This window comes from Archocentrus centrarchus, chromosome 20 (assembly GCF_007364275.1).
Source record: "Archocentrus centrarchus isolate MPI-CPG fArcCen1 chromosome 20, fArcCen1, whole genome shotgun sequence".
Classification (NCBI taxonomy): domain Eukaryota; kingdom Metazoa; phylum Chordata; class Actinopteri; order Cichliformes; family Cichlidae; genus Archocentrus; species Archocentrus centrarchus.
In genome coordinates this window covers 21,511,688-21,531,772 of record NC_044365.1, presented here as the reverse complement: position 1 = coordinate 21,531,772, position 20,085 = coordinate 21,511,688, and the positions used below count along the sequence as shown (strand labels likewise).

Here is a 20,085-nt window from a genome sequence, read left to right as displayed (position 1 = left end):
CCAGCAAAGACCTGACAGAACCTAAGAGACACATCTGGCCCTTCAGCTGATTCATCTGCTGTTCACTGAAGCCTCTTCAGAAATGGTCTCAGTGGAAGCGTGGCTGTCAGGAAGCCATCCTTAAGGAAGGGAAACAGAGAGCAAAGGCTGGTGTATGCCAACACAAGAACTGGACTGAAATTCAGTGGTAACAGGTGTCATGGAGTGATGAATTCCACTTGGAAATTTTTGGTTCCAATCATCCTCAATATGTACAGAGGAGTTCAGGAGAGAAGTACAACAGTGAGCCTCTACATCCATCTGTAAAACACGGTGGCGGCTCTGTCATGGTTTGGGGGCTGCATTTCAGCCAGTGGTGTTGGAGATCTCAAACACAGAAAAGTACCATCAAATTTTGATCCACCATGTAATACCATCTGTAAAGAATTTGAATACAGAAGGCTTCATGTTTTTTAGCATGACAATGATCCCAAACACACTGCCAATGCAGTAAAAGCATAGCTGGATAGAAAAACACACAATGGAACACTATCAGTCATAGATTGGCCTCCCCAGAGCCCAGACCTCAACATTATTAAAGCAGTGTGGGATCATTTTGACAGAGAACAGAACAAAAGGCAGAAACATCCAAAGAAGAGCTTTGAATGTCCTTCAAGAAACCTGGAGAACTATTCCTGAAGACTACTTGAAGAAATGACAAGAAAGCTGCCTCAGAGAGTTTTTGTGTCGAAGAATAAAGGTGGTCACACCAAATATTGACTTTTAAGCTCATTCGAATTGTACAAACACTGCTTTTCCATCCTTTTCCCATTTTCCGAGCAAAATATAAAGAAAATGGGGGTGACTCAAGACTGTTGCACATTAGTATATGTTATACGCCTTTTGATGAGTTTTTGTCAATCAGACCTTTTTTGTTCAGTTGCTGTAATATTTTCCATTATTATAAATTTCATCATGTTGTGTTTTCTGATTTCTAATCACTATAATTTAATTTGCTGTACAATACCTATTTCGTGACTGCTTCACATATAATCATCAAGGCAATAGCGTGTGCTCAATCACAGTTTGCTTTGCTAGAGTGAGGCATTAAAAAAATGAAAAACAAATATTAGAACATACTATAAGTCTACATTATTTATATCCTGTCTGTAAAACATACGCTACATTTGCTTTACTCCAAAATTATACAACATATATTGTTGGTTATGTAACTTTAAACATACCTGCACAACACCCCCAATTTCTATAATCATATGGCGGGCATATTTCTGTTGTACTCTTTAATCGCGTGTTTGCACAAAGCCAACTATGATTACTGAATTTAAGAACAGTAACTTGTTACATTGCTGCATTTCAGACAAATGTGATTTCAGTAATGCATGACTTTGATTTAGCCCAATCATAGGAATCAAAATGCATTAAAACAATGGGAAGGATGCTTCAGGCTTCAGTGAGGAATGAAGCTCGGAAGACTTTCTAAAAGATGAATTACAACACCATTGTTTTTACTATTAGTCTCACTATGGGCACCAGTGGAAAAAAACAGGAAATAATAAAACACTACAAGGCCAAGAAGTTCAATCTCTGGACATCTCTGGAACATGTTTTCACCCTCACAGTCTCTACTCATACCTTTTACCGCCTCTTCCAAAAGCCAGGCAGCAAGCGGTGAGATGGATGGGCTGAGCGTTGCAAGATTTCCAAAAGCGAACAGACTCTGACTGCTGCTCTACCTGAGGAGCAAAAACAAAAGAGCCATCTCTACCTGTAGGACTGTGGGAGTCGAGGCTTTGATCTGGACCAGAAAGAGAGAGTAGTTTGATGAAATATTGATGCTTTTTTTTAACTGTGTCCTGTGGGAGCTCAGTCTGCTCTCAGGATGTGTGCGCTGATCCACAATACAACTGCGTGCTCGGCTGTATGAGAACAGACTTGACCGTGCAGCTCAAGGAGTGTTATCAGCCCTAATGGGCCCAATGATGACCCCCCACTCTGGGCCTGAATTGGTCAGGGGCTTTTTCTACTGATCAAAAGAACAGGTGCATTTAATCAGTCAGCACCCATTGCAAAATACATATAGCACTGATGTGTGTCTGACATCTAAACAGGCTCTTGACAGCAAAGCCTGCACAACTTAAATCTTTATTTGGCGTTGGATGGGTAATTGTTTGCCCTTGAAACAAAGGTGCAACAGCTTCAGACGTGGATGTTGTGAGCTGACAATTAAAACTAAGTAACTGTGCTGGAAAACTGTTTAAAATAGCCACGGATTGTTCACACATGGAGCTGTTTTGGTCGAGTATTTGGATACTTTGTCAAAGCAAGCATCATGTGATATTCAGCTGGATGCTCAGAAAGTTTGATATGAGCTTGTATGACAGTGACCCACATTCTTCAAGCAACAATGTCAGGGAAAAAAAAAAAATCTGAATGGTGATAAACTGCCTAGAGTACTTTTGTCTGAAAGTTAAGAGGCCAACACAACCCAATCAGCCTGGAAAAGAGTGTGAAAAACGAGGATTTATCACTCCCATGCTCACGTCCATACACAGATAGACGGCGGGCATAATGACTTCTGTGGAAAAAGCAGAACGATTATTTAAACTTAAAGGAAGAGGAGAAAGAGACAGAGAAACGGACCGAGTGGGGGAGGAAGGAAGGGTCTTAGGAGGAGCCAGGGGCAGGAGATAGTCTGGGAAAGGTCTCGCGTTAAAGTAGAATTAACATGCCTTTCCATTGGAGTCCATTAGATAATCATATTCATACCACACAAGGCTCAAAACCCTCTCTGTTTCATTATTCCCTTTTAATCCAGTCTGATAAGGGGGTGCAGGCGTTGTGGTTTTATTATGTCGTCATTTGGAATCCACATGAAATCCCCACGGGATGTTATCACGGGGAAATTGCTTAAGTAGCCCAAGTGGATATAGTTTTGGGTTGATTATTTCTGACGGATTCAAAATAACTGCAAATATCTTTTTCTTTTTTTTCTCCCTGATTATTGGGGGCTAAGAGTCTTATCAGTCATTCACACTAATGGCCCACTCAAGCCACCCGATACCTTCCGGCAGAGGGAAAAAGGAGGGATGCTGAGAGGAGGGGGGTGAGCGCTGCATTTGAGAGTGTCCGGAATGTACAAGTGTACACAGGTATAGTACGTGTGAGGATATAGAGAATTAAGCAGGAGCAAAAAAAATAACACAAAGAGTGACTGAAAGTGGAGACTTCTGAACAAACTGACACACTCAAGACGGCAGATTAGAGGCTGCTGAAGCTCTCCTCTGCGCCGTGTTTGTTCGGCCCCCAAATCTTCCCTGGCAAACAGCAGATGTCAGATTGCTCCTGTCATTTGTGGTTCAACACACTTGTGGCCTTAAGGAAAGCAAACACTTTGACTAAATTCATTAAGGCCTTTATTAGACAGATACTACACAGAGAAGAAACAGGCAGGAAATGCATGGGCAAAAAAAACCAAACAAACCAAAAAAACGTTTTATGTTAATACAAAGCTGAAGCAGGATCACTTTTCTCAGTTGGGAATTTTGGAAGTTTTGAACATTTTTGCAGCATTTCATCCAACAATCTGAAGCTTCTGGAGTCACAGCTTAAAAGGTCGGGCCATTCAAATAAAAGAAAATTTTCCTCATTTATATGTTAAGGTACGTCCATGCACACATGTTGCTTTATATGCTTATATTTTGAGATGTGTTTGCCTCCTGAATACAGGTTCACTCGACTCGAATTCTTTAAAGGACATATAGGGTGCCCAGTTTTAGAGCTGAGTAATTCTGAGTAAAAACTTAGAGCCCGCGTACTTATTCGCTTAATTTTCCTCATGTTAAATTCCTCAGTACTTCCACCACTGCTTGTCTACAGCTGAAGACACTTCATATACTCTATAATCTAAATAAAACTACCCTTGTTGCAGTAAACAGCACAGTAACCCCTGTCATTCCGCTGTTTCATGCAGCCGCTCCGTTCCTAGCGGTCACATCTGTGTGGATATAATATGCTTATTCTGCTGTATCCATTTCACTGTGACATCTGTCCAGCAGCGAAGAATTAAAGGCAAAAATCCAAATGCCTACACAACAGTCTGCCAAGTATTGATTTACTGTTACATGTGTAACATGCAGTGCGCGGACAAACTGAGCACTACATTTTATTTCAGTGAGATCATCTGAAACTGGAAACACGCTCCGTGGGTTGGTGATTATTTGAGAAATGAGCTCAGATGCTGATCTTAAATGCACAGCACTTCTTGATTGCAGGCTGGTGAAAAGTAAGAATACGTGTGCACGAATAAGATGTTTGCATCTTGTGTGTGTGTGTGTGTGTGTGTGTGTGTGTGTGTGTGTGTGTGTACGTGTTTGTGAGCATGCCTGAGCGTCCACCTTGGTGAGTGCACCTCCCTGTCTGTAGATCTCAGGGTCTGGAACAAACAGTAGTTCCTTCTTAATTGGGGTGAGATCTGGGGCTTAAAGAGGGCCAAGAAGGGACCTGAACCCCTTTCTTTCTCCTCCAGAATCGCTTTGGCTACAGAGGTGCTTTTGATGTGTGCTTTGGCTCTGTGAGTCCTACTTTGGAATATGTTCTTGGGAGACCATTGGTTACTTGCCTCCAGGCGGAATCTCAATCCCCAGGATCCTGGCCCTCTTTGATGAAATACTTTCGGGAGCCGCTAACCCCACTGATGCCCATGTGCACCTCCTCCCTCCTCCTTTACCCTCTTGTTCTCCCCTACCTCGCCTCTCACCTCCCCCACCCCCTCCTTCCCCCCCCTCCTCTACTACCACGTTCCTTGGATTCTCTTTGAGAGATTCATAACAAGGACTTTATCTCTGTGTAGTCCGGGCCAGATGAGCACTGCCTGACAAACTGACAGGAGAATTAGCAGCGCCTTACAGAGCACCTTTGACTGTCTCCTGTCTCGGCCTGACTTCCTGTAATACAGACGCGAGTGTTTTCTATTCATATTCTCATACTCTATTTTTGTGCATGTGTAACATTTCTGTATTTAGTTTTTTTTTTTAACCTCTTAACCTTATTTACTTTGTATTGCTTTTCAAAAAATATTAAACATACATGTGGCACATTTAAAATACACTCATCATAGTTTACAGTTTTGTCAACTTGCTCAATTTTGACATCCAAAATCCATCTTCACATTGTGACAATGTCAGAATCAAACACTTTTAATGATGACAAAGACGCTGACAGTTGTGACAGAAGATCCTGAGCTTTGATTGATTAGGAGGTAATTAGTCAATGCCGACTTTATCAGCATAATAAGCATCAGGAAAGTGATTATAAAGCAGCCTTAAAAGACAGATATTTTTATTTAAATCAAACAATTTAATCATTTGTCACAGTAGCTGACTGAATGCATGATACAATAAGGACAAATAGACTGCGTCTTGACGGCCCTGACCTCTCGGCCACACACACACACACACACATTCAAATGCTGGTTAAACGGGTGATTTTCCTTCCCAAACTCCCACCTCTTCATTGATTGAAACTGCACCCTAAAGACCTCTCTTACCACATAATTTCCCTGTATATTGATTATGTATATTGATTACACCTAACCCTACAGGAGGGCTTCCCTCTGCTGCAGCATTAGTAGGTATGACTCTGAAGGCTGAGCCCAGGAGGCTATTTCAGCCCTCGTAAATCCACAGTTATATCGTGCATAATGTGAACTGGGTGATTTCAGTTGAGATCTATGTGATTTTTTTTCTCGTACGAAATGTTTTTCTTTTAGTTAAAACGTGGATCCATTTTACACTTTGTCACGTAAATGCAGTCATCCATGCTTAACCTGGATGTTATCCTCTATTACATGTTGCAAGGACCAAAACTGAGTTTTATTATGTATTTATTCTTCTCTTGGTTGATTTCGTTCACATAAACAGTATTAGTACTACTGAGGAACAAGTCTCCAAAATGCTTACTAAGAAAGAAAGAAAGGAAGAAAGGGGTAGCCTACACAAAATAAAAAAGGAGTAGGCAGTGAGTAAAGGAGGGAGCAATCCGAAGGGAGGAGTCAAGCGAGGGAAGGAGCAGCTGGAGTCCCACACTTCGCCCTCTCTCTCTCTCCCTCTCTCTCTTCCCGAAAAAAACGCACTAAATGTAATAACAACTCTCCATGCGCTTCTCTGACGCTTATGTTGTTTTTACGCACATCTGTGGTCTGCTATCGGCAGATATTATCGGCAGGCTGATGGTGTTAGTCCGGCGGTGGTTGAACACAGCAAACTGTGAGAAGGAGGAGAAAGACAGACAAGAGGAAAAACTCTGGCAGCGCCGTTTTGGAGTTGGAGTTGCAGCGTAAAAAAAGAAAAGAAAAAAAGTCCCAGGCAACTCCAGAGGCACATCTGCAACTTAGGAAGAGGAGAAGAAGAAAGAAGACAAATATATATATATATATATATATTTTTTTTTTTCTGAGAAGATTTTTAAAAAGTAAAGAATTACAGGGGAATTCACCCAGACAAAAGTAAGTAATCTGCTGAAATTCGCACACAGCCGGAATACACTTTGAAAATTGTCCAGCTCGTTCGTCTGCTTTTAAAGTTTAGAAAACCAGTCAGAGTTTGTGAAGCAGGAGGGGTTTAGTATTTCAAACCGACGGAATTTCATACAAGTTCAGATGTAGACATGAAGTGCACTGACTGCGAGAACAGTGTATGAAACTGCTGCTTTTTTTTTTTTTTTTTTTGAACAGCGAAGAAAGCCTCGACCTGGGACCCCGAAACAGACGAAAACGCACCACCGACTGTTTTACGCTCGTTCTGGGTGTGATTTATTCAATGGTTGTTAGTTAGAAACCCCGGATGGCGCACTGAACAAGTATCCAGCAGACAGATGTGCATTTTAAAACTAGTTTCATAAACTTTAGTATTAATGGAAAACGCGTTTCTGTAAGTTTAATGAGCTGTGGAGCCGCGAAAAATCACTCGCAATTCCGTGGGCAGCTTTGAAGTGAAACTTTATTAACTTCTGCAGACGCGAAACTTTATTGGACCTTTACCTCCATAAGCGCGCGCGGGGGTGTGGTGTAGTGTGGCGTGTGTGGTGGGGTGGGGGGTGGGGGGGTGGGGGACATGCATATTTATGTGCATTTGTGATCATATTTCAGGGTCTGTTATTGATTTGCTTAAACAAGTACGAAACTCAAGGAAACACTTAGTGACGGGATAAATGCTCAAACTATTTTCTTTTTTATTTCAATCTATCCAAAAGTGTGGCTGACCCTTCCTTTGACCCTTGACATTCACACATTTACTTCACTATCATTTATAGCCAATCATTTATAGTTTTGTAATATTTAAATAGCTGAAAACTTTGAGGCTTTAAAAAAAATCACAGGCAGGAAGTTATAACATTAAAAAAAAAAAACCCCAAAGGAACATATTAATGACTGAACTGATTTTTAATTTAAAAAAAAGGGAGAAAATCAAAGTATGTGGATGAGATCATATAATCTTTGTTTTCCCTGTCAGCCTCTGCAAATCTGACATAGTTACAGCAGGAACGTGGCCTCATCGGTGCTTCTGACAATTTGATTTACATTGGAAAATTTAGAAATGATGTTCTTCCCATTAAAAAAAAGAACACATTTGAGCATACATCACTGTGTGTTTGAAGGCATGCGCATGTGCTCAGAGAAATTTAAGCCCATTACATTGGGATCTGTGGCCCTGCAGGGGTCCATGGGGGTGGTTTTATGGGGTCCCGAGCAAAATTAAATATAAAATAAATTCACTATATTTTAGTTAATTAGAATGTATTGACATTTGTAGAATTTAAAAGTTAGTGTCTATATAATATGCATGTGTAATTAAAAAAGTTATATCAGTAATAATAATAATAATATTAATATTAATAATATAAAACTCTCACATGGCTTGGTTCAAAGTGGAAAGAAAAATGTGGGAACAGAAGTCTGGTGTGTTCATTTTGGGGGTCCAGGACATGAAAATGTTTGAGAGCCCCCGAGCTTCCACATGTGCAGATATTTGTTTGAAACTTTCCCTCCTCTTCCTCGCCAGCTGTTCCACATTTTATCTGCTTGTCTGCTCTCGGGTTTCATGCAGACGATGAGGGTCCGAGGTGCTCAGCCATGCAGTGCAGCTCAAATCCTCCCTGTTTTTTTTTTTTTTCTTTTTTTTTGACACATGGCAAATTATTAATGGAGGTTTGGCTGCCTTGAGACGGAGCAGTGAGTGAACACACACAACATAAGATGGTTAACAGCACGAGTTCCCGCAGATAAAAATATCCTTTTAGGTGTTTTTTATGAGGTTGCTCCATCATTCATCTTGTCTGAGGATTTGGCTTTGAGCAGAGTTTTTGCAGGTCTTGGTTACATTTGTCCAATAAAATTAAACGGGGACTGTCACATAAACTGTCATTTAATATTTCCCCCTATTTTATTTATAATAACAAAAAAACATTTACAGGGCCTACAGCCGGAAAATTATTCACTGCCAAAATGACTGCACTCAGTTTAAAAAAACAAACAAAATAAAAAAACAAGTACAATCTAAAATTAATAAAAAAAAAAAAAACAAGCAATAAGGTCAGGCCTTAAAATCTGAAAATTTTAGGCCTAAACTTCTTTTTCAAAATGACAGCTTGAGGATAATTCATGATTAAAATTATATTTATTGAGGTTAAATAAAGAGGATTATGTGTATTTATGCATTTTGTGGCCTGTGATTTGTTAATTAAGCATTTTGAAATGATACTGGTCGTTAAAAATATTAAATAAATAAAGATATAGTTACCTCTATATCATTATAGGAGGGCATTGTCATTTTATTTTCAGAGTATGAGATGTCACCATATTTAAATTAGGTGATTAATCAACAATTCAATGCTGATATTTTTAAATGGTTTAATATTCTACAGAATCATGCTCAATTTATATTTTTACACAATAATGTGATAATTGATGTGTAATATATATTTTCCAAATATCTAATAAATAATAAATCCTACAAAAGGAACTTCACGTTATGAAAAATTGTAAATGATAAATCTGAATATTGTATATCTAATATTTTTGTTTCTACTGCCACATGATACCATCTTAAAGTGGTGCACCTTTCCCAAATAAAGGACTTTGTCTCATTATAATGCAGCAGCAAGGATGAATGCAGCACTGTTTAAGATGCTAATCTTCTGGAATGAGATGCACAACTTAGAGCCATTCGCTTGCTGCGGCCAGAAAAGATGTATCATTGCCGCTTTGTGCTTCATAACTCCATACACGAGGAAAAGGCGGATAACGTTTCCCTCTGCAGGAATCGGTCAGTCAGATAGCAGCAGCGTGCCGCTTTATCTCAACTTTAGGCACTCCTTTTTTATGCATGGGGACGTTGGCCCAGGACACCTGTGACCTAGTGACCTGACAGAATAGAAGATGTCGTGTTAAAGCAGGGAGATGACACGCTATTAGCTTTTGAGGTATGGCCCGCTCATCTTTGTAAGGGCCTTACATTCACAGTTACAGGCAGTTTGTGTCCTCAGGCCTTTTTCACCCTGCTGGAAGAATACCTGTTATCAGGTTTATTATATGCAAGAGGCCCTAATGAACTGTTTTGTTGTGCTAATGCCACGACCTAAAGCACTGAAAGAGGTGGCAAATGTTTTGTTGAAACGAGGGTAATGTGAGGCAAGTTGATTATTCTTTAGATAATGAGCACAGTTGTGAAGTTTTTGTGTAATCGTGCTTATTTTGTGGGTTTTTCTGCAGGTTTTTTTTTTTGTATTATTTCTAAATTTCCTGTTCCTGGAGAGGTTAAAAGGGACAATTATAAGTTTAATTCTTTGTAGTAAACAAAAACACATTTACCACCTGACAAGTGAAAGTTTGGAGTAATTTCCTGCAGCCTACAGAATGATTAGCTGTTGCTTTCCGTGCATACAACTGGTGTAGTTGAATAGATGGCCCCCAAAAGAAATCTCTTACTCTCTTACTTTGATGATTTGGTACTTTGATATGTTGACATCAAATGAAACAGACACGGTGGGGAAAGAAAGAGGACAAGTCAGACAGAGGTAGTGATTGAGGGAAAAAAGGCTGTTCATGAGGGCGGGTGGAAATGTGTGTGTATGTATGTGCCTGTGTGTGTGCCTGTGTGTGTGTGTGTGTGTGCAAGTGTGGTTTGCAAGGCACGGAGGACTGCTCTGAAAACTTGGGCTGAGACAGCAAACCTGAGGAGCGTCAAAATGTCTGGATGCATTTGCGTATGAGCAGAGACAAGAAGGGGTCTTCGGGTGTGCGAGGGCTTCTCCTTGGCCTCCTAATCCCCAGGCCCAGCCATCCCTTCAGGGCATGCCTCAGATCTGACTCTCTGGCTCTGAGCGTGGACGACCCAGCTCCGCTAGCAGATTTAATATGCTATGTGTTCCTCCTCCCCCGGCTCCCCTCCACCTCAACCATCATTGTCCCAGAGCGGGACCCTCACTCGCTGTTTCAAGGAGCCTGCTAAAGGCACCTTTCAAGCCGGGGCAATGTCTTTGGATAAGGCGTATGTACGGTGGGGGAAAATATAGTGATAAAGGGGGCATGAACTCAAGATGGCAAAATGTAATTTCATATATGTATATTAGTCACATCCAGGAACTATATTCATATTCACTTTGGACTTTGGTAGCCAACACTCGTTTTTCTTTTCTTTTACTTTGTGTGGTGTTCTTCCGCTTGGTGGCTTTTTAGTCAACTGCATGAAAAATAAAAGGGAAAAAAGTTGGAGCTTAAGTTGCCTTTGCCAATTTGAAAGACTTTTTAAAAAATTAATTAATTGATTAATTTTGCCATAGTTTTCTCCTTTGGAACCTCCATTTGGACCTGACAATTAGCCTGGTCAACTGCTCTCCCAGAGGGAAGTGCAGAAAACGGCAATAAAAAAAAATTGAAGGGGAGAGAGAAAGAAAAAACATTCACATAAATTTTAATCAAGCGGTTTGAATTTACGATAGATGAAGCTGTTTTCGACAGCTCAACATAAGGCCTGCTCTAGGAAACGGTAAATTTTATTGCAGCAACCTAGGCTTGTGTGCGAGAATCCAGAGTGTGCCAGCTTGTGACTGTGTTTTCTTTTCTCATACACTTGAAGAGAAACGGGACAGGTCGCGCCTGCATGTGGCTGCCGCTCATCTCCTCCCCTGTTTGCTGTAGCTGCTGTAAAAATGTGTTTAAGTCTGTGGTGTGAAGTATAGCAGCAAGAGGTGAAGGGCTTTAGTTTGGGGGGCCCATTTGTTTGTGTGTAAAGTTGTGCACCTAAAGGGACAGATTCCTGGGGCCAGGGGCTCTTACTGCAGATGTGGCATTGTGTCAGCTTTGATGGGAGCCGGTTGTGGCATCCGTGAGGGGGTCTGCGCTTTCTTGTCAAGGGTGGCGATTGGGAGACAGATGAACTGGCCACTTGCTGTGAACAATGATCCATCGCGTACCGCTGCTTCTTGATGTGTGGAGCTGGGCTGCACTCAGGCATCAGTTCGGGCACTAATTTTTTTTCCTGCCAAAATGATTTAAACTGAGTACTGTACAGTGCATTTTGTTGCACAAAACACCTGCCCTCACAGCTGTAATTAAGTTATGTGTTGTCATGCAATGATGCTCACACTGTGAACCCCATGTGTTTGCAATCCCATGCTGCTTGTAGTTGTCTTTCAGTGGGAGTTAACGCTGAGTCTTGGTGCATCCTGGAGTGGAGGTCAAGGAGGTGTCTATTGTTTGAATGTCACATGTAAATCCCAAGGTTAATACCTGAAAGAAACACAGACCCAGACATTCTCTTTGCTCTCCAAACATGTTTAGATGAGTGCCTCTTTCCCTGCTCTGCCCCTTCATTTCCGTCTGCTGCGGACTTGGGGCAAGTTGGAAAAGGAGGGGTGCGGGTATCCCATATAAACCCCTTTAGTGTGTTCTTTTCAGTAATGAATGCTAACAGACTCTGGCTTTAATAATGCTTCATCTTGGAAAAACAAAAGGGGAACTCTACTATCAGAGCAAATTTCTACCCGAACCTGAAAGAGCTCTCCTTTGACAGCGCAGCATTTGAAGACTAATCGTTTTTTCTCATGCAAAGCACGCTGTTTTAAGAGCCCGGGCCACGGAAAGAGAGGGGGCTGTGTTTTAACAATACTCCACAGGGAGTGAGGAACAGGGTTCGGGGAGGGGAGGTAGGGTTGTGGGGGGATTCTTCTCTCCTTTGCTCCTCAGACAAAGCCCAGTTCCTTTCAGTTTTGCATGGGGGGTAGGGTGCATGGAGAAGAGGAGGGAGCATCCAACAGTTTGAGTTCCTTGAAAGAGAGGGACTCGAGTCGTTTTTAATGACAGTTTGTCATCGTGGCCTCTCTACTTTCCAGGGAAATTGTTGGGCTGCCCTTGCAGTGACAGGCCTGGAAAGAAGTAGGCCTGAGAAAATTTATAGAGAAACAGAAATATTAACGTGTACATGGGGCCCTAAAACGGCTTTGGCTATTCCTGCCAGACTGGTGTTTTTATTAAGAGGGGTCGACATGCTTTGGAAATATATCTTATTCATGAAGAAAGCCAGGTTAGACTTCCCAAAGAATTCATTATATTCCCCCAGATGCGGCTTTGCGGGTTGCAGCCGTCCCTCGGAGGACGTGGAGCGTGGAGCGCAACATTGTAAAGCCTCCCTCAGCGGGCATGGGAGTGCGAAGGGTTCCATTTGTCAAAGGTGCAAGAGTCTTTTTCCCTCCTCAACACTTTCCCGGCTCAGTCTCAAACTCATTGTCTGAGCAAAGGCAGGACATTAGTCACTGCAATGCCACGGGAGCCTGCGGGGGCTAAGGACCAGTGCTCTGGAGCCCGAGTTGGACAGAGGGGAGGAGAGCGGGGAGAAGGAAGAATGGTGGGAGGGAGGGAGCAACTAAAAAGGTGAAAGAAGGGCAAAAAAAGTGGAGGAAATGTGGGGTAGGTGGAAAGTGAGGAAGAGAGAACATGGGAGTGCAGAGTATGTGTGTGGGAGAGGGAGAAAGACTGTGGGGTGGGGTGTGGGGGGTTAGAGGGAGTGGAGTCTGTAGCTCTACCTCAGGGCTCAGTATGTAAGCCCCTGTCTACCCCCCAAAGCTGCTTTCACAAAGAGATTTACAAGACAGGTCTCCGGTGTGCTTTGCTGCCCTGCATTATGAGTGAGTGTGAGCGTGTAAAATGTGTATGTGTGAGTGTGACTTGGAAAAACGGTCCTTTTTGTTTTTCTATTCCCGGGCTTATTTTCTTTTTTGCATCATCTATGCAAGAAAGATATTGGTCCAAATTTACCAATCCAGACAGGTCAGACTCTCAACAGCCCCAGTGGAGCAGTGTGAATAACCTATTCCCCCTGGTGGCGGTGTTTGTGTGTGTGTCTGCGGGTGTGTGTGCATTCATGTGTGAATGTATTTCACAGATTCACACATACAAGGGATCCTGTTAGCTTTTGGAATTATTTATAAAGCCTGGCTTTTGTGTGGCGCCCTAAGTCCCTGTCTCCTCCCATTACTGCCTATGACTCTACCTGGGCTTCCTTCAGCCCCCAAATGCTCCCTCAGCCACCCTCCCAGCCGAAGGAACCGAGTTTGGTGTTACAGCTAAACCCTTTGCTGCTGCTGCTAGGCTCACTTTCTTTTTCTTCATGTGTAATAGCTGAGCGTTTTCCTCTTCTGGAAAAGAAAATAGTTTTCTTATTTAGAAAGTCATAATCTGTGGAGACAAATGCAATTTATGCACTTCAGAGAGACACTCAAAGTTGCCTAGAACCATCCCATATGGCCCTGATTACCCTGTAATCCAGGAAAGTTTTTCCCCCTTTTTCTTGCACAGACGGAGCGGGGGTGAAGGTTTTAGTGTGTTTTGAGATGCTTTATGTTAATGTTTGTCTTTTATTGAAACAAGCTGGAATGTGATTATAGTCCTGCTTGGTACATATGAGCAGCGAACTGCTCTAGTTTCCCCATCTCCCTCTGGCATAGAGATCAATGCAAACCAGCTAACGCAGGGTAATAAGCCATTAGTACACACATTGTTGGAGAGATTTACATACATCGACCGGTGAAGTGATAAACTAGGTTCTGTATCCTAGAGGTAAGAATTATTGTGTGTGTGAGTGATTAGCTGAATGAACGCTGGGTTAGAGTTGGTGTATGTGTGTGTGTGTGTGTGTGTGCGCATGTGTGTGAAGCATTGCTGGGTGATCTCCTCCTTGTGACTGCCAGTCCTGTGTGATAGGTGCCAGATTGCGTAGCTGGGAGCCAGGTTGTCTCTGCTTGTCAGGAGTGCAAGGTGGAGGAGGGGAGATGTGAGGATGATTACAGTACACTGTTCCTCTGATCTGATTCATCACTAACCGTCTCTCCTGCAAAGGGTGAACTTATTATCCCTGTCTCAACTTCCACGGTGGAGCCAGCTGCTCTCCATGCTTCCCAATTAACCCCAGGCACCCGTCAAATGCTCCAATTAAGGCCTCCTCCTCCTCCTCCTCACAAATTTATTTGCCTGTGTTTTGCCGGGCTGCTCGAGACGCTCGAACATGCGGTGGTGAGTAAGTGAGTGAGCCGGCAAATGTCGAGCATGTTTGTTTAGGAGCTGTCCTAAGAAATGGCGTTATAGCTCCCAGATTTATTTGAGGTGGGGTTCCTAACAGCTGAAACAAGTAAATACACCCAGATGTTTGGCTTCTTCACAATCAAGTCGGCCGGCCCAAGGGGGGGCTGTCTGTCTAATGACAGTCTTGTTCCTAGGTTTCTGTGCTGGGGATTTTCAGGGGGCCATTTTGTGACTGTGCTCTTTGGAGTTTATGGGAAGTTTTATTTTTCACAAACACTCTGCAGTACTGTTAGGTTTATGGCATCTCATTCCAGCATTGTGCCGTGTGATATTGTCTTGGTATTTGAGTTGCGTGAGTCTTTTTCATTGGACTGAGAGTTTCTTCCGAACTCAGTGTTTCAAAATCCTGTGTGTTTTTGATGCATGGGTTTCTGATGAGCAACAGTATGCGTGCGTGGTTCCATGTGTAGGAGTGTTGCTGTAGGTGGGATACAGGTTTGGCAGCACTACCAAATCCTCTGAGACTGCCTGTGTGTGTGCATGTGTGGAGCCTACGAGCCAGTGCAGAGAGGGGTGGGGGCGTGGGGGCTCTGTGGCTGATATGAAAGTGAAGGGAGAGAGTTGTCTCTCGACGCTGCCGTGGGGAGAGCCGTCAGGGAGCTAGAAGTCTTTGGGACTCCCTCTGAGCTTCAGCTGTCTTTGATCTCACACCTCCGCTGCGGTATGCTCCACACTACTCTATAGAACACACTCACCTGCCGCTGATCCTGCAACACAGACTCACAGTTCGCATAGATGAGACTCTTAACTTGTATACTTGCACTTACGGCAGCGCAAGGCTCGGTGCAACTGCAGTTAAAAAGCTCAGATGGAAACTTTGGAAGCAGAAACTGTCAAAAAATATATGACAGTAAAGGCTACATTGGTGATTTTTTTAAAGGATGTATTAATTACTTGGGTAGTCTGTAAAGTTTGAGAACGTTGTTCAAGCCGTGAGGGCTCCTCATACTGCTCGTCCTGTCTGATAAGCAGTCCAAAATGCAAACCTTTAAGAATCTGGACTCACTGATTTATCATATGTGGCATTTATTTATAAGATATACATAGCTATGGTATAATCAGTAATGACAAAGGTAGCGTGATTAAGAGTCCTGTTGGTTTAAGCCTGCACATGTGAGTGTACTCCCTCCCCTCCCATTTCCTGTCTGTTACTGACATGTTGAATTAAAGTTAAAGGGCTGATAGAGTGACCCTATTTTAAGGTATTTTTTAATGACTTCTGATGGAAGATAAATACAACGCTGCAAAAAAGACCCCAATAAATTTCTACATCTGTGGAATATGTGACTCACTGCTACCCTTTTGGATCGCTTCCAATCTACACAGGAAGTCTAGCATTAAAGCAGTGCTCCTCCTTTTCTCCTCCTTTTTCTCCATGCATTCCTTTGACTGACTGTGGCACATTTCTGGACAGCCTCATTCAGCATTCCTTTACATCCCGATTTGTTTGCCCTCCCTCCTTATTTTTTCAAGTCTCCCTCCGTTAATGTCCAGCTTTATCATGCGAGAGCCAAACACCAAGACAACTTCATCTCATCCAATTTTCACCCCTTTAATTCGGTTTAAATGGCATGGCCGTGAGGGCCAAGATGGGAATTAATAAGAGCCAATAAAGCTCGCCGCTGGGGCATCGAGACCAGTCTTTAAGTAAACATTATGACTTCTTGAGGGGGGATTCAGGCGCAGCAATTGATGAATTGTGGCGGAGCTTGGGAAGGGCTAATTTCTCACTTAGCCGTCCTGATGGGGCTAGCTAATAGGCCTTGCTTTGCCTGGCTGATTGTCTGCTGGCTTTATTATTGTGCATTATCACGCTGCCCCCTGGCTGTTTTTAGCGTTCGGCCCCGGAGACGCCAGAGCACGTCATTAATCACATTGCGGCACTGACTCATTCCACTTCAACACTTATTCCAATGACACAGTGGAATGAAGGAAAGGAAAGAGAGGAGGGAAAGAAAGGGAGTGTGTGCAAAATGAGCAAGGAACAACATTGAACTGAAAAGAAGGAGGAAATTCAAGTCCAAGTAGGCAGGACGGTTTCATGATAACGCTCAAACCTGTAGCTGCGCAGCCTCCGGATTGCACTCAGTAGTTCAGCTGCCGCAAACAGCGCGGCTTTTACTTCTGTTTAAGGCACAGAGGATAAGAGGAGTGTATTCTACAGTCCCCTGGGCTAAGTGGAAGATCTACTGTCAAAATCATACACGCTGCCACTCCACTTACACAGGACCCTCCATCTGCTTGATCCTCCTCTGAGCACACGTGCGAGAAGGAGGCAGAGAGAAAGATGTATGTGAGGAGGAATTTTACTTCCTCCACTCATCCCCTCCCTTGGGTTCCCCCCCTCCATCTCTTACTCATGTTCTACACAGTGATTGCGCTTGCATATTGAAAGGGATGCAGAGCAGCATATGCATGGACTTCTATACATACTGTCAGACAGCCAGTCTCGCACACTGTCAGATCTACTTGAAACATTTCCTCTTTTCCTCCCGTGCGATGTTCACATACATATGGGTTACATGCAGCCGCTGTTTAACATTTACTCTTTTGCCGTGAAAGCACAGCGAAGGATGTTGTTGTTGCTCTGGTTGTGGTATAGTGCAGAGTGCCTTTTAATGACATGTATGAAGAATGCCTCCACAAACACAGAGCTGTTTTCGCTGCAGTTTGGAGGCCCGGTGACAGGATACAGATCCCATTCTCCTGTGCTTTATAATATCTGCCATGTGCAGGGGCTAATTGAATGGAAAACTTAGCTAAGAGTACAGTGAGGCTGCTGCAGTTGGCAACGATTAGTTTAAAAACTGAGCTTCAAGTAACTCTTTAGATACAAAATAAGGTGTGCAGTAAAAAAAAAAGTTTAGCCTTTTCTTTTCTTTTAGGACCTTTGTGATATTTTGCTGAAGTGATAGTTTGCATTGTCTGCAAAGGGCTTCAGTAATTGGCTGAACAAGCATCTTTTCCTTCTTCTTAAGAATCAGAAAAAGTGTCTGATCCAACAAAGGCCCCATGTTTTAGCATGGGAAAAAAATGGATAAAGTAGGAACAAGGGAAACCAATACCGCATAACTGGGCCACCGCAGCATCAAAGCTGCCTGCATTATCCATTGTCTCAGTTGTCACGGCCCCACTTGCCCTGAAACAAGTGGTTCATGAACAAATGCAAAGTCAAAAATATATAAATAAACAGTCTAATAAGCAGGGGACTGTGGGGAAAAAGGAGCAAGACTTCCATTGTGGCGCACGCTTTATTTGCCCCTTATCTATTGGCTAGCAAGCGCAAAAGAGGCATCATGTAAGCGTTGTGATTACATCGTGTGGGTTTGTTACCCAGGAATGTAAGATGCACTCGGCTCATTCTGCTGTGCAACACACAAGGTCCCTCACCAGCCCTCCAAAGCATCTTAAGTGGAGAGGTCTGAGGGACCAAGACGCATGCGAGGATAATCTTATTAGCTGCGCTGAAAGCTACTGATGGGCTGTGTTGTTGCAATGTTTGTCCTTGGAAAAACAAAACAAACAAAAAAAAAAACCCTGCTGTACATCTGAACAGGCTTCCCAATTTCAAATTTTTGTGTAGGACACTTGTGGTAGAAGCCTGGTTGTTTGCTAATGGGAGGTTATTAAGAGCATGTGCCTTTCAAATGAAGATAAATCAAGACCAATTAGTATGTATAAAATGTATAAAAAAAATCATTCATAGGTTAATTTACTGGTTAAGTAGTCTCAGTAAAGCTTTACAGGGAACTTATAAAAACTCACACATAACATAGAAACACGTAAATGACTAACAAACTGAATGGCTCACACTACTACAGAAGGGGGAGAAGATCAAGCACTAAACCAGTTTGCATGTGCATATCTGGGATTTGATATGTGTGTGTGTGTGCATGTGTGTATGTGGCCGGGTGTGACTAATTCTTGCTAAATGGCCCTTACTTGAGAGTCTGGTCCCCATCAGCTGTAGGCCAGACTTAGTGCCATCTGGGCACAATGTTAAATTTTTTGGTGGTGAATGGGAGCCGCAGCCACCAAATCCCATATCCCTCCAGCCCCTTCCCCTTTGCCCTTCAGGGCCAAGGGCATGCTGTAAGTGTAGTATTGAACATGAGGCCCAAGTATATGAAGCTATTGAGCCTCCTCGGCAGGGGTTTTGAACCCATGACAGGTCCTCTAACCACCACCAAGCACCTCTACAGTCTCCTTAAGGGGGTCTCATCCCCTTACACTGACCTGATCCAGTGCAAACACACGCAGTCCACAGGAAGCACAGTCTGTTTTATTGCTAGATTCAGCTAATCTCGCCGAAGGGCTCAAACTCCTCCTTCTTCTTCTTCTTCGCCCCTCAATGTTTTAGTTGTTCCAGCTGTGAAGGAGCTTTTAATATTGTTGGCATAGCTGCGAAATGTGCAAAACACACATTGTGCACACAGGAAAACATGTGCAGGCATGCAGGGGCACAGTGAGGTGCACACAGATGCATGCATGCATGCATACGTGAGCACATATACACGCACACAGTCTCAGTCTCACGCTCCTCCCTTTCTCCATTCATTTTCTCCCTTATCCCACTTTTGCTCACAATCTCCCTCAATCGTCTCCATCTCCCATCTCTCCCCTCCCCTCTAACTCGCTGCGCTGCGGTGCGTTTGTGCAGTGTTGATAAGCCTAAGATAGCAGATCTCGGTGGTCGCTGATGTAATGATGATGAATGCTGCGGTGCTGCCAGTCTCCCCCTCAGGGGGCCCTCGACACTGAACAGTCGCCCTAATGAAATGAACACAAATACAGTACCCTGTCTGTGAGGGGGGGGTTGCCAAATCTAAGAAGACACTTCAAGAGTTTATATATAAATGTCCTCCAGTTTCTGAGTGTGTGTCTGTGTGTGCGAGTGTGTGTGTGCCATGCAACTGCAAATGCGTTCCTGATGAGAGCGCGCAAGTGCACCTAAAGCAGTTTTATAAAATTAGGCTTGTGAAGCTGTAGACTTTAAATAACAAACAGCAGTGATTTTTTTTGATAGCATTAGTGCTTGTTTAAGCCTGCATGAAAAAAAGAAAACTGTTTTTTTTTTTATATCAAAGGCAAAAGTTTATTTTAGTGTTTCACTTTGATGTGTACAATTTGCAGATGACTTTCAACTCAGTGCGTTTTTCAACAAGGCGTATAATTTATGTTAAATTGATTTGCTTAATGTGCTTATAAAATAAGATTTTTTTTTTTATTTATTTTTTTTTTCTGAGGGAACACTTTGAATTGTGCTGTTTTAAACCTGTTTAATCGCCTCCCTTTCTGTGTGGAAGGATTATAGTTGAATGCAAATAATGGCACACCCTCTTTCTCTAATTGGGTGTAGGACAGACATTTTACGGGCAAAGACATTATTATGAAATTAAGATTTATTCTGACTAACAACAGCATCCAGTGCCTACTTGTAAGTCGTTCTTTTG

At 42.8% G+C, this 20,085-nt stretch overlaps 1 protein-coding gene across 1 annotated transcript in view; it reads left to right on the top strand.

Moving 5' to 3' along the window:
- Positions 1-6,122: 6,122 nt before the first annotated feature.
- gli3 (GLI family zinc finger 3) overlaps positions 6,123-20,085 on the top strand; it is a 94,432-nt gene continuing 80,469 nt past the window's right edge. Inside the window, exon 1 of the mRNA XM_030756663.1 lies at positions 6,123-6,502. The gene's annotated coding sequence lies outside the window, so the exon portion shown is untranslated. The remainder of the gene's footprint in view (positions 6,503-20,085) is intronic.